This window comes from Symphalangus syndactylus, chromosome 13 (assembly GCF_028878055.3).
Source record: "Symphalangus syndactylus isolate Jambi chromosome 13, NHGRI_mSymSyn1-v2.1_pri, whole genome shotgun sequence".
In the NCBI taxonomy this organism is placed as follows: domain Eukaryota; kingdom Metazoa; phylum Chordata; class Mammalia; order Primates; family Hylobatidae; genus Symphalangus; species Symphalangus syndactylus.
Genome location: NC_072435.2, coordinates 112753891 through 112768140, shown reverse-complemented (window position 1 = coordinate 112768140; position 14250 = coordinate 112753891). Strand labels below are relative to the sequence as shown.

General features: G+C 51.0%; 1 protein-coding gene across 3 annotated transcripts in view; it reads left to right on the top strand.

Moving 5' to 3' along the window:
• Positions 1 to 14250, top strand: part of TESC (tescalcin) — a 61356-nt gene that overhangs the window by 28765 nt on the left and 18341 nt on the right. The gene's annotated exons all lie outside the window — the stretch shown is intronic.

The window sequence follows — 14250 nt, the reverse complement described above, 5'->3', positions numbered from 1 at the left end:
TCACAGCACAGAATTATAACTGCCCCTCATCCCCTTACCCCAGGGTGCCCCATCCCAACATTCCCAGCACAGAATTATAACTGCCCCCACATCCCCTTACGCCAGCAGACTGTGGCTTCTTGGGGGGCAGGAACTGATCGCCTTTTTCCTTGGCCAAAGTGCTGAGTCCAGGGCCTGTAACACAGTAGGTGCTGTGAGAGTGCTCAAATGAACAAGTGAAGGGATGAATGAATAAATGAATGAATGAAAGAACAAAGGAATGAGGAGTGAATATGATGACTAACAGAGTTCTTTCCAGCACAGGAAGCATGGCCTACGTGAGGCCTCTTGTCATTAATAGTACTTCCTTGTTAGGTTGACGTAATCCAGGTGAAAGAATTCAGCAGGAGTCTTGGCACATAGAAACAGCTCACAAATGTAAGCTCTTATTATTTGAACGTGTTTTATGTGCTACACAGCAGGAGTGTGTTACTTCAATCTTTTTTTTATTTCTTGACAGAGTCTCATGTGTTGCTCAGGCTGATGTGCAGTGGTGCGATCTCGGCTCACTGCAGCCTTGACCTCCCAGGCTCAAGTGCTCCTCCTGCTTCAGCCTCCTGAGTAGCTGGGACTACAGGTGTGTGCCACCACACCTGGCTCATTTTTTGTATTTTTGTAGAGATGAGGTCTTACCACGTCGCCCAGGCTGACTTCAGTCCTATAGAACCCGGTAGGAAGTAGAGGTAGGGACGCTCACTCTCCCCGTTTTACAGATGGGAAAGTAAGGCTAGAGAGAGATGCCATGTACCTGGCCCTGAGTCACACAGCTCATAAGTGGAGGAGCTGGGGTTTGAACCCAGTGCCAAGATTCTGCTGCAGGAAGCCAGGGGCATTGCCTTGATTTGCAAGTGATCTCTGAGGACCTCAGTCTCCCTGCCCTGCTATTGGGGGTGGGGGAGGTGTGTTCATAATTCCCGTCACCACCACCCTGGTCTCAGAGCTTCAGAGTCGGCTTCGAGGTTCGTGTCAGCTGCACATAGTGACAGCCCCAGCCCAGCCTGCAGGAAGGAGGTGACTGACCACAGCTTCTTATGCAAACAGGCCTACAGGAAGGGCCTCCTTCCAGCCTCCCAGAACTGCTTTGCCTAATCCTAATCCACCCTCCAGGGCCTAGAGAAGGGAGATGAGGTAGCTTTTCAAGGTTCCCCTGGCCTTTTCCTGCCCATCTTCCCCTGAGGAGCCCTGGCTTGGGAACTGGGCCCCAGTGCTGTCCCCTCTCTGCCAGGGGTTTTCTAAGTGATCCCAGGCCCGGTCTTCAACCTCTCAGATCCCTGGCACATCTTGGAAGCTGTCCAGCAGGCCCTGGGCTGTGCTGAGTTTTCAGAGCATGGACAAAATTCCTTTTCTTTCTGGGGACATTCCCCCACATGGAAATGGCGTTGATTGGGGTTCCCTAGTGAAGGCCCCTGGCACCCCACTACAATCTGCAATGGGGGAGAGGGTGCCACCTCCTTTGCCCCCTCCCGCTCAGACAGCGAAGGACCCACGTGCTTATGAGGATCCCACAGGAGGCTCGTGAAGACCTTGAATGCAAAAGTCCCCTTAAAAATGATCATTCAGAACCACAGGCTTTAGATGCAGATGAATAAGATTTGTAAGTTGCACTTAAAAGTTTAAAGAATTGGATTTCTAAATGTGTGGCTTGACAAATTGAATATAGCTTTACAAACTCTCATGAGGCAATTGATGGACCAAAATTGATTTATTTTTAAGCCACCGTTTCTTATCTGTGTTGGGCCTGGTCCCATCTCTTTCCAGAAGTCATCTCAGGACATCTAGGGGAGAGTTTGTCTTGCGGCATTGAAAGTCCCACTTAAAGGCCTTACTTTTGCATGGGTTCTTTACACAGCCCAGTACCTGATTTTTTAGACATTCATATTGTTGGCTGGGCGCGGTGGCTCGCTCTGTAATCCCAGCACTTTGGGAGGCTGAGGCTGGTGGATCACTTGAGGTCAGGAGTTCCAGACCAGCCTGGCCAACATGGTGAAACCCTGTCTCTACTAAAAATACAAAAATCCGTTAGGCGTGGTGGTGTGCGCTTGTAATCCCAGCTACTCGGGAGGCTGAGCAGGAGAATCGCTTGAACATGGGAGGGGGAGGTCGCAATGAGCTGAGATCGTGCCACTGCACCCCAGCCTGGGCGACAGAGTGAGACTCTGTCTCAAAAAAAAAAAAAAATTCATTTTGTTATGTTCCCTTTTTAAAAGAGGGCACCCCCAAATTGTATATGCTTCAGGATCCTCAAGACCTGAATTCATCCAGACCACAAAGCACTGAATTTCTGTGGCCTCTCGGCAAAATGCCTGAATAAAAAAATAAAAAAGGAATGTCTATCTAATTCTGACACATTCATCAGCCACCTACCATGCGGGGGGCTCTTCCCCTGTCCTCAGAAATTTTCCATCTAGCAGAGGAGACCTCCACAGGTAAACCTGTTAAAAGGTCAGAATTTTAAATAATGAAGAAAATACAGAAATGGCTTCTTGCACTTTTTCTTTCTCTTTTTGGGCCCCTGAACTGGTAAACGTTTTAAACAGCAATTTTTAATTTCCTGATAGCATGCTGGCAGGCTTATAAATGCCAGAAATAGACGCTATGGAATACTTCAGACGTAATGGTGCAGGCCATTAGGAGGTATGATTAGATAAAGCCACGTTACAAAAAATATTTTTAGATTCATCAAGCCATTGAATGTGGAGTAATTCCGGAGGTAAATGCAACCACAGACATACACAGGGAAGAGAAAAAAAGGGACTCCATGCTCCATGTCGAATGCCATCAACCTGCAGCCCCATGTCCTGATAGCCCACACAGCGGGGCGTCAGCAAAGTGTCCTAACTCCAGGTCCTGTTTTTCTTCCTTGAGCAGTGTTCCTTTTGTTTTTTTCTTTGAGACAGAATCTCACTCTGTCAGCCAGGCTGGAGTGCTGTGGCGCAGTCTTGGCTCACTGCAACCTCCCCCTCCCAGGTTCAAGTGATTGTCTTTCCTCAGCCTCCCAGGTAGCTGGGATTATGGCACCCACCACCACACCTGGCTAATTTTTGTATTTTTAGTAGAGACAAGGTTTCACCATGTTGGCCAGGCTGGTCTGGAACTCCTGACCTCAGATGATCTGCCCGCCTCAGCCTCCCAAAGTGCTGGGATTACAGGTGTGAGCCACCACACCCAGCCCCTCAGCAGTGTTCTTACCACTGCTCTGTCATTTTTTTAAGTTACCACAGAGTTGGCCCAGTGTGGTAGCTCACACGTATAATCTCAGCACTTTGGGAGGCCGAGGTGGAAGGATTGCTTGAATCCAGGAGTTCGGGACCAGCCTGGGCAACATAGTGAGACTCTGTCTCTACAAAAATAATTTAAAAATGAGCCGGGCATAGTGGCATGCACCTGTGGTCCTAGCTACTCGGGAGACTGAGGTGGGAGGATTATTTGAGCCTGGGAGGTTGAGGCTGCAGTAACTTGTCTCGCCACTGCACTCCAGCCTAGGTGATGAAGCGAGACTCTCTCAAAAAGAAAAAAAAAGCACAGGGTTGTGAGCAGAAACGGGAGCCCAGCTGCCATCAGCAGAGTGCTAACGTGTGCCAGGCACTGGGCTCAACGCTCACATGGTCTCAGGAACCCTCTGAGGTTGACATTAATATCCCCATTTTGCAGATTAAGCAACCGAGGCTGAAGAGGTTAAAATTACACAGTAGGGCCTCAGTTCAAAAGTAAAGCTGGCTAGTGCAAGAGGTGTAGCCTCAAACCACTGCAGTGATGTTGCTCTTTCCCAGAATTAAATCCCCTTTTAACCCAGTCACTTTGCTTTGCTTTTAACCTGTCTATGATATGACCACTTTTTGAGGGGATGGGAGCAAGATCTTGTTCTGTTGTCCAGACTAGGGTGCAGTGGTGCAATCATGGTTTACTGCAGACTCCAACTCCTGGGCTCAAGCGATCATCCTGCCTCAGCCTCCTGAGCTGCAGCTGGGACCACAGGTATGCACCACCACATCCAGCTAATTAAAAAAAAATTTTTTTTTTCTCATAGAGATGCGAGTCTTGCTAGGTTGCCTAGGCTGGTCTCGGACTCCTGGTTCAAGCAATACTCCTGCCTCAGCCTTCCAAAGTGCTAGGATTACAGGCATGAGACACCATGCTTGGCCTCAACAGCTTTTTTTAGAAATACTATACTCATAAGGAAGCTGCTGAGGCCCTACCTAGCATCAGAATTTAATATATTCCAAGAGGCAGCGAGTCCTCCCTTTAAAAGCCTCAGCTAGGATGATGCACATTCACTTAAAGAGGAAAACCTGCTACGGTAGCTGTAAAGATGCCCAGAAAAGACAGCGGGCGTGAGGCAGCTGGACTTGCACATCTGCTTAGGTGAGAGCGTTAAGGCAGACGTGAGGAGAGCCACCAAGGGGGTAGTTTGGTGTGAAAAGGTGCGGAGGCGTTCCTGAGGCAAAAGGCAGCTTTCTAAACGGTCTTAGTTTTATTAGCAGGTACTCACATATAAAGCTTTTATAGAGATTCTTTTCCCAGGATGGTTGATACTGACATGGTCCTTGCTTACAAGCCTGCAAATGTCCAGGGCCTTCCGTGATGGGTTTTAGAGCTGATGATCCTGCAGGGTTGAGAAGGGGAGGCTCCCCTTCCCCTCCTGGGGCGCTTCTATTCTGATGCTTACGTGCGTGAGGGTTAATCGGAGAGAAAACTAGCACATCAGCCAGTTCATGCTATAACACGAGAAATATACTAAGGTTGGCTGGGCACAGTGGCTCATGCCTGAAATCCCAGCACTTTGGGGGGCCGGGGTGGGCAGATCACTTGCGGTCAGGAGTTCCAGACCAGCCTGGTCAATATGGTGAAATCCCATCTCTATTAAAAATACAAAAGTTAGGCCGGGCGCGGTGGCTCATGCCTGTAATCCCAGCACTTTGGGAGGCTGAGGCAGGCAGATCATGAGGTCAGGAGATCGAGACCATCCTGGCTAACATGGTGAATCTCTACTAAAAATACAAAAAATTAGCCAGGCGTGGTGGCGGGCACCTGTAGTCCCAGTTACTCGGGAGGCTGAGGCAGGAGAATGGCATGAACCCGGGGGCGGAGCTTGCAATGAGCTGAGATCATGCCACTGCACTCCAACATGGGCAAAAGAGCAAGACTTCATCTCAAAAAAAAAAAAAAAAAAATTTAGCCATTCGTGGTGGCGGGCGCCTGTAGTCCCAGCTACTCAGAAGGCTGAGGCAAGAACATCTCTTGAACCCAGGAGGTGGAGGCTGCAGTGAGCCGAAATCGCACTGCTGTACTCCAGCCTGGGTGATAGAGTGAAGCCCTGACACACACACACACACACACACACACACACAAGCTAAAGGAAGGAAACAGGGCAGACAGCCATCCCCTGGAACCCTAGGGAGGAGAGGGGAGGAGAGGGTCCTTGGGGTAGGTGGTCACGGAAGGTGCCACTGAGGAGGCCACATCTGGGATAAGACCAGGAGAGAAGGAGCCGGTGTGTGAAGAGAAGAGGGAGGGGAGCTCCAGGCAGAGGGCCCAGCACATGAGGAGAATCGGAGAGTTGGGGGCAGATCACAGAGGGTTTGCCTTTGCCCTAGTGATGACTTGGGCTTCCTTTTGTCCTTGAAATAAAATGCACAGATGTGGCCTGAAACACCAGCTGTATGTTAGCTCCTACTTTTTTGTTGCTGTTTTGCTCAGTTGCCCAAGCTGAAGTGTGGTGGTTTGATCTCGGTTCACTGCAGCCTCAACCACCCAGGCTCAAGCGATCCTCCTATCTCAGCCTCCTGGAACTTACAAGCATGTACCACCATGCCCAGCTAATTTTTGTATTTTTTGTAGAGATGGGGTCTTGCCATGTTGCCCAGGCTGGTCTTGAACTCCTGGGCTCAAGCAGTCCACACACCTCAGCCTCCCAAAGTGCTGAAATTATAGATGTGAGCCACTGTGCCCGGCCAGCTCCTACATCTGTATGTCCTCCCAGGACCTCTCCCCTGAGCTCCTGACTCAGGTAGCAACTGCCCATCCACTTAATATCCAAAAGACATGCCACTTAACATGCCCCTTTCAAAGCAAGCACCTCCTCATCCCTCCCAGAGGCCCCCCGTTCCGCTGCGGTGAACAGCAGCCTCACAGTTCCCTGCAGTGGTCACCTTTGATTCCTCCCTTTTTCTCAGCCCTGCTTCCAGTTCATCAGCAAACGCTGCCATTTCTACCTCCCAACGAGCCCAGGATTTGCTACTTCTCTCCCCTTCTTCCTCTGCTCCCCCAACCCCTGCCCTCATCCAGCTGCCGTGGTCTCTGGCCTGGGCTGCCCCAACAGCCTCTCCCTGGTCCCCCTGTGTCTGTCTTCACTGCCCATCCACCATCCAGGCTTACAGTACCATGTGGGAGGGTCCTATGAGAATGTCTCTTCTCTGCTAAAGATGTTCTGTCTCACCCATTGGGAGTCAGAGCCACCGCTGAGGCCTCTCTGTCCTTCTGGCCCCTGTACGGTTGGGCTCCTGCTACACCCATCTCCCCAATTATTTTTGCCCAAGTTACATGAACATTCTTTCTGTTCCCCACCCCAGGGCTCTAGCTCATGCTGTTCCTTCTTCTTAGAATGCTTTTCCCCTAGAGCAGGGTTTTTGAGCTTGGGCTCTGGGGCTGGATGGTTCTTCGTTGGAGGTTGTCCTGGGTGCTGTGGGGTGCTGAGCAGCATCCCTGGCCTCCACCCACCCTCCCCACCAGCTGGACACATGGGAGTCGAGAACCTCCCCTCCTTCAGGTCTCTGCTCAAATGTCACTTTTTTCCCTGTGACCTTTCTGTGGTCAGCGTCATTTAAACTTGTACCAGCCTCCTGCAGTCCCCTTCCCTTTCTCTGCTGAATTTCTCTGCAAAGTACTCATCACTCCCTGAGATACTCTTTCCCATCTCTTTTGTGCTCTCCTAGATTCCCCATAAGGGATCGTGTCTGTCTTTACCTCTGCAGCCGGCACCTAGAACAGTGCCTGGCTCCTCGAAGGGGCTCGAATGCTTGTCGCTGAGTTGCTTTCACTGTAAGAAGTCAATGCCAGGTGTCGGGGAAAGTGGGGGACTGACATGGGGCAGGGACAGGGATGAGAAGGTGTGTGCCTGGGGGAATGGTCTTGGCGATGTTGTCCAGCTTTTCAAAGAAGCATTTGCCAGGAGCAAAAAGGACCAGGCCTTTCTTGCCAGAATCTTCTGTGCAAAAATGTGGATAGGAGAATTTCCTGGTACATTTGGGCAATTCCAGGTGCTTTGAAACATTGAGAGATTAAGAGGCCAGCAGTTCTCACGCATGCACGTGCACGTGAATGCCCTGGGGACTGCGTTAAAATGCAGGTTCTGTAATCCCAGCACTTTGGGAGGCCAAGGAGGGAGGATCACTTGAGCCCAGGAGTTCAGGACTAGCCTGGGCAATATAGTGAGACCCTGTCTTTACCAAAAATAAATTGAGTGTGATGGTGCACACCTGCAGTCCCAGCTGCTCAGGAGGCTGAGGAGGATCACTTGAGCCCAGGAGTTCAAGGCTGCAGTGAGCCATGAATGCACCACCGTATTAATGCAGGTTCTGATTCAGTAGGTCTGGAGTAGGGAGAGATGGTGCATCTCTAATAAGCTCCAGGTGATGCAGATGCTGCTGGCCCAGAAACCACACTTTGAGTATCTTGGCTACTGGGAAGACACGTGCTGATGTGACACGCAGTCTCTGCCTTCAAGAGTCCCCATGGGGCCTCAGCTTCCCCACTGTGGGGGACACCAAATGCTGAACAGTGAGTGCAGGAAGGGGAATCAAAGGGGCACTGGGCAGGCAGTGCAGGAAGGGGAACTCAGAGGGACATTGGGCAGGCAGCCCGGCAAAGTGGCCTCCCTCAGTGCGGGGAGCCCTGGAGCGGTGGAAGTTCCAGCCTGAGAATCTGGGGCCTGGCTGCACCCTCACCTTGGAGGTCGGTTAGCCTTGCAGTGGTTGGTGGGGGTTGGGCAGCTCCACGCTCAATACCTCTAGAGAGAACTTTGCAACTGAGCTGGGCCCCGAAAGCCGCCGGAAACCAACCCACACCACGAGGCTTCAGGAAGAGCCTGGCACAGTCCTCGGTGGTTTTTGAGCCTGGTCCTTCCCTTCTTGTCAGCCTGATGCTTGTCCTGCCCTCTTCCTGGGTCCCAGATGGGGCCTCTCGGGCTGGGGGCTGGGTGCTGGGTGAGAGCAGTTGCCTCACTCTTTCTCTGTTTAAGGTAAAAATGCACAACCAGAAGGAAGGAAGTGGTGAGAGTGAGGAAGCGCAAGATGGTTCGAGCCAGCCTGGAGACAGAGCTGGAGTCCCGCGCCAACTCTAGCTGTGTGACTGGGGCTTAGTCTCCTTGCCTCTCTGGGCCTTGTGTTCTGGTCTGTAAAATAGGATCATCACTGTTGCCACTCATGATTGTGTGGGGTGATTAAGTGTTGCAGTGCTTAGCACGGCTTGATGTCGCGAGAGCCCTTCATGACTCCAGGGGGACATTCTGAAGCCCCGAGGGCTCAAGCTGTCCCGCAGGAGGCCTGGAAGGTGTGTGGCCCTGGAGCCCTACTGGGCAATCCCCTCTACCCTGATGGTCACTGGGGCAGCACCACTGGCCACTGAGAATCAGCTCTGGCTGAGGGCAGTGACCTGCCATCAGCCCTGGGCTCTGAGGTGAGGCAGAGCCCGTTCCCATGGCTGCAGCCTGGGCTGCGACACCTTTAGCCGAGCCGGTTCATCCAGCCTGGCGAGGACCTGGGGAGGAAGGAAAACAAAACTGACACGAGTATTGATGGAGCATGAAACTGATGAAATTAAAAGGTTAGCCCGTCCTAAGCACTGGACTCAAGGCCGGCACTCTCCTTGTTGAAAACGGACATTGGCAGGTTTTAGGGAAAGTCCCTGAAGGCCAGGCACCACCATGCCACTGCCTGGGTCCGCCAGTATCATTCTTAACAATAAGTGGCTTCATCTCTCTGCCTCAGTTTCTTCACCTTTAAAATGGGCACAGGCCGGGTGCAGTAGCTTGCCCAAATGTACCAGGAAATTCTCCTATCCACATCCTGTAATCCCAGCACTTTCGGAGGCTGAGGAGGGCAGATCACCTGAGGTCAGGAGTTCGAGACCAGCCTGGCCAACATGATGAAACCCCGTCTTTACTAAAAATACAAAAATTAGCTGGGCATGGTGGCGCACACCTGTAATCCCAGCAACTCCAGTGGCTGAGGCACAAGAATCACTTGAACCCAGGAGGCAGAGGTTGCAGTGAGCAGAGATCACGCCACTGTGCTCCAGCCTGGGCGGCAGAGTGAGACTCCGTCTCAAAAAATAAAAAAAACTAAGAAAATAAAATGGGCATAAGTACCTACTTTATAGGGTTGTTGTGAGCCCTATGTAATAATGTAAAGCTCTTAGAATAGTTCGTTCCATTTTGAGGGTACATAGGTTAGCTGCTGTTACATTATTATTATTACTACTATTAATACTGCTGCAGCGATTACTGTTACTGCTGCTGCTGCTGCCGTTATTACTGTTATTATTTTAAAATTAAGAGCTCACCCTGTGTCAGGTAGTCTGCTCAGCATCTTATGTGGATTTATCTCATTTGATCATCTCATTAGCCCCATCATGTTACCTGGATATTCCTGTGATCCTCATTTTACAGATGAGAGAGAAATCACGGCTTGGAGGTGTGCTGTGATTACTCAAAACCATGTGCCTGGTAAGGGGCAGAGCCTGGGCCAGCACCCCTCTCCCCATCTTGTGTTTGACCCTGAACCATCCCCTTTGATATGGGAAGGATTAGGTCTGCACCCGTCTCACAGATGAGGAAACTGAGGCTCCAAGAGTCAGGCACCAGTGGTGAGGGGGAGGTGAGAGTCAGGTGTGGGTGTAGCAGGTGCCTATGGAGAGAGAGAGAGAGAGAGCAGAGGCAGCGGGCTTCAGAGCCATTTACACGCCCACTGGGGGTTGTGAAGCCAGCACCTGGGGACACTGTGTCCCTAGCTCAGTTCCCAGCAAGTCAAGCATGCCTTGTTGCTGATGGATGGGGATAGTCCTCTTGTGTTGAGTTAATTTCTTCTTCAGGCACATGGGTCAGGCTCTTCTATGTGGTTTCTCCCCTACCTCTCCTCCCTCTCTCCTGGGACATTGGGGTCTGCTCTCCTTCCAGGGTCTGGACACCTGGGCCCTGGGGAAGGCACCCGGGGAAGGGCAGTGCCTCAGGATGGACCAGACAAAGAGGCAAGCCCTGCCTGCAGCCACCTTCATTATTCACTCAGCAAACCATTTATTGATCACCTTGCCAAGCCCAGCAGTGTAAGGCGTTGAGGACGGGGTGCTGTGGACATCACAGGGTCCCCATCCTGCAAGCTGCCATCTGTGGTGCACTCCCAGTTCTCCAGACACTGTGCTGAGCATGTTGTGGACTTTATCTCCTCTAAACTGTACAGCAACCCTGTGAGGTTCCTGTTTGCAAAGGAGCAGATGGAGGCTGGGTGAGGCAACGCCATTTGACCCAGGTAGCAGAGCAGGGTAGAGCCCAAGTGTGATTCCAGAGGCTGTACCCTTTATCCTGCGTCAGTATCAGTGTGCCCTCCTCACAGACAAGAAAACTGACAGGAAGGATTAGCAACAGCCAGTGAAAGTCAGAGAGGGTTTGGCTAGCAGCATAGCAGCCAGTGGCTTCTCTGTTCTCCCAGATTCCCTCTGGAGCTTCATGTGGTCCCTTTCTCAGGGATCTGGGCCTTGGAAAATGGATTCTGTTCAGATGGCCAGGGAGAGTCGGGCAGCAGGTGTCTGGTGAGAGCATGGCTGTACGCTACCTGGCTTCCAAGCTGACTCTTCCACGCCCTCACTGGGTGAGCTGGGGCAGGTCGCCGAACCTGTCTGTGCTGAGCCTCAAGCGTTGGGGATAATAGGAGCCCTTGTGGGGTCACTGGGAAGCGAGATGGCTGCGGCCAAGTCGCTTGCATGGTTGTGAGCTGTAGCTGTCATTGTCATCTGATCGTGATTTCGTAGATCATCTCCCTGGTAACCTTGACTCATTCAGGGCTCTGGTCTCTCTATTCTGTCCCCCCCTGTGGTCGCCTCCCACTAATGAGGAAAAAGGGCAGGGCATCCAGCTGTCTGCGAGCAGTGAGGGTGTGACCTCCATACAGAAAAGCGTGTGTCACACACAGAGGGACTTTCACAGACGGAACATGCAACAGAATGTTCCCGGCTCCCAAAAGGCCCCCATATTCCCTCTCAGTCACCCCGAACTCTGGGGCAGTTTATCACCCCGACTGCAGAGGTTCGTGTTGTCACTTTCTGTTCTTTACATAAATGGAGTCATAGTGCAGTAGCACAGTGGTTCTTTTTTGTTTTTTTAAAGACTTATTAGAAAATTTTAACAGCTTTATGGAGCTGTAATTCACATATTATAAAACTCGCCCATTGAAAGTGTACAGTCCATTTTAGAACACCTCAGAAAGAAGCTTCGCACCCATTAGCCGTCACCCCGTCCCCAGCCCCTGGAAACTGCATCTCTCCACTTTGTCTCCCTGCATTTGTCTTTTCTGGATGTTTCCTATAAATGGCATCGTACACCATTTGTGTCTGGCTTCTTCCACTGAGCATCATGTCTTCCAGGTACATCCGTGCTGTGGCAAGGATGAGAATCTCATTCCTGGACAGGTGCAATGGCTCACACCTGTAATCCCAGCACTTTGGGAGGCCAAGGTGGGTGGATTTCCTGAGGTCAGGAGTTTGAGACCAGCCTGGCCAACTGGTGAAACCGCACCTCTACTAAAAATACAGAAGTTAGCTGGGTGTGGTGGCACACGCCTGTAATCCCAGCTACTCGGGAGGCTGAGGCAGGAGAATCACTTGAACCTGGGAGGCGAAAGTTGCAGCCGAGATCCACCATGGAGCAGGCCCATGGAGATTGAGCCGAGATCGCACCACTGTGCTCCAGCCTGGGCAATAGAGTGAAACTCTGTCTCAAAACAAAACAAAACAAAACAAAAAACCTTGTTCCTTTTTACGGCCAAAAAATAATCTTTTTTTTTCATGGCCGAATAACATCCCATCTCTCTGGGCCAGCTGTCCCGAGTCTGCCTCCTTTGGAACTGGGTTCCTGGGAATCTAAAACATGGGTCTGCCCTGACATGGCTACTGAGTTTGGCCAGAGGCCATGAGTGAGCCCAGCTGAAAGGCCTGGGTGGGAGGGACAGGAGGCCATGCCAGGGACACAGAGGGACCCGGGAATCGGGGCCAGGTCCTGCTGTGCCTCTCCATGCCTCCATCCCCACCCCTCCAATGTGTAAGGCGGGGCAGCACAGGGGCCACGAGGCGTTCATGAAATCTTCCAACCCAAACAGCGTAGAATCCCCTGCGTCTGTTTTGCCTCCTTCTCTCCAGCATCTGTCTGTCCCAGTGTTGAATCCCACTCCCGATGACTGTCCCGTCATCACTTCTCACCCGGACGTCCTCATTTTCAGTGGGCTGATACCCTCCGCCTTCCCTACCTGGGCCTGACACCTTTTTCCCTAGGATCACCAGCCTGTGCGCTGGGTCCTTCCCAAGACACTGCCCGTGGAGGCCCATGGAGCAGAAGGAAAAGGTGAGCAGGAAGCAGATTGAGAGAACCCAGGATGGCCTTCTGTGAAGGGCAGGGGAGGAGGGCAGGCAGGTGAGGGAGTGGCTGACGCCCCTGCCTGCAAACCTGCAGCCTCTCGGACTCAGCAATACCTGTGCCAGCTACAGGTGTCCTCCTGTGAAATTCACCCTCCCCTGTCCCAAGCCAAGCTTTTTTTGCCTTTTTTTTTTTTTTTTTTGAAGAGATTGAAGTCTCACTGTATCACCTAGGCTGCAGTGCAGTGGCACTATCATAGCTCACTGTAACTTTGAACTCCTGGGCTTAAACAGTCCTCTTGCCTCAGCCTCCTGTATTGATTGCTAGCTGGGACTACAGGCGCATGCCATCATACCTGGCTGGCTTTTTTTTTTTTTTTTTAACAGCTTTACTGAAATGTAATTCACATAATACAACTCAACCATTAAAATGTGCAATTCAGTGACACTTGTTGTATGTACAGAGTTCTGCATCCAGCACTATAGTCAATATTAGAACATATTCATCACTACCAAAAGAAAGCTGTACCCTCAGCTGGCATGCCACATTCCCCTTTCCCCAACCCCCTGACAACCACCAATCTCCTTTCTACCGCTGTGTATTTACCTATTCCAGATTATGTAATATGTGGTCATTTGTGAATTGGCTTCTTTCACTTAGCATAATGGTTTTTTTTTGTTTGTATTTTGAGACGGAGTCTCAAAATTCAAAAGTTTTTTGAGACTACAGTCTACCAGGCTGTAGTACAATGGTGAGATCTTGGCTCACTGCAACCTCCACCTCCCGGATTCAAGCAACTCTTGTGCCCGAGGTTCCCAAGTAGCTGGGATTACAGATGTGCGCCACCACACCCGGCTAAGTTTTGTATTTTAGTAGAGATGGGGTTTCACCATGTTGGCCAGGCTGGTCTTGAACTCCTGACCTCAAGTGATCTGCCTACCTCGGGCTCCCACAGTGCTGGGATTACAGGTGCGAGCTACGGCGCCCAGCCTCACTTAACATCATGTTTTTTAGATTCATTTGTGTTGTAGCATGTGTCAGTACTTGGTTCCTTTTTATGGCTAAAAAATACTCCATTGTGGTTGCAGTGAGCCGAGATTGCACCATTGCACTCCAGCCTGGGCGGCAGAGCGAGACTCCATCTCAGAAAACAAACAAAAAAACTCCATTGCATGGACCACATTTTATTTCTCCAATTATGAGTTGACAGATGTTTGGGTTGTTTCTGCTTTATGGGTGAGCAATGCTGCTGTGAAATTCACGCACAGGTTTTTATTTCTCTTGGGCATATCCCTAGGAGTGGAATTGCTGGGTCGTCTATTAACTCTGTGTTTAACCTTTGAGGACCTGTCAGACTGTTTTCCAGAGCTCCAAGCCAGCACTCCACTGCTCTAAATACTGACCTAGGGATTTGAGGATGGGCTTCAGGCAGTCTCTGAATCCCCAGAATGGACACAAATCCCACATCTCTGCATTTGTTTGGAGATGAATGTCCAGTCCACCTCTTGGATTCTCAAAAGTATCTCAAGGCTGGGCCAGTGGCTCACACCTGTAACTCCAGCACTTTGGGAGGCTGAGGCAGGAGGATCACTTGA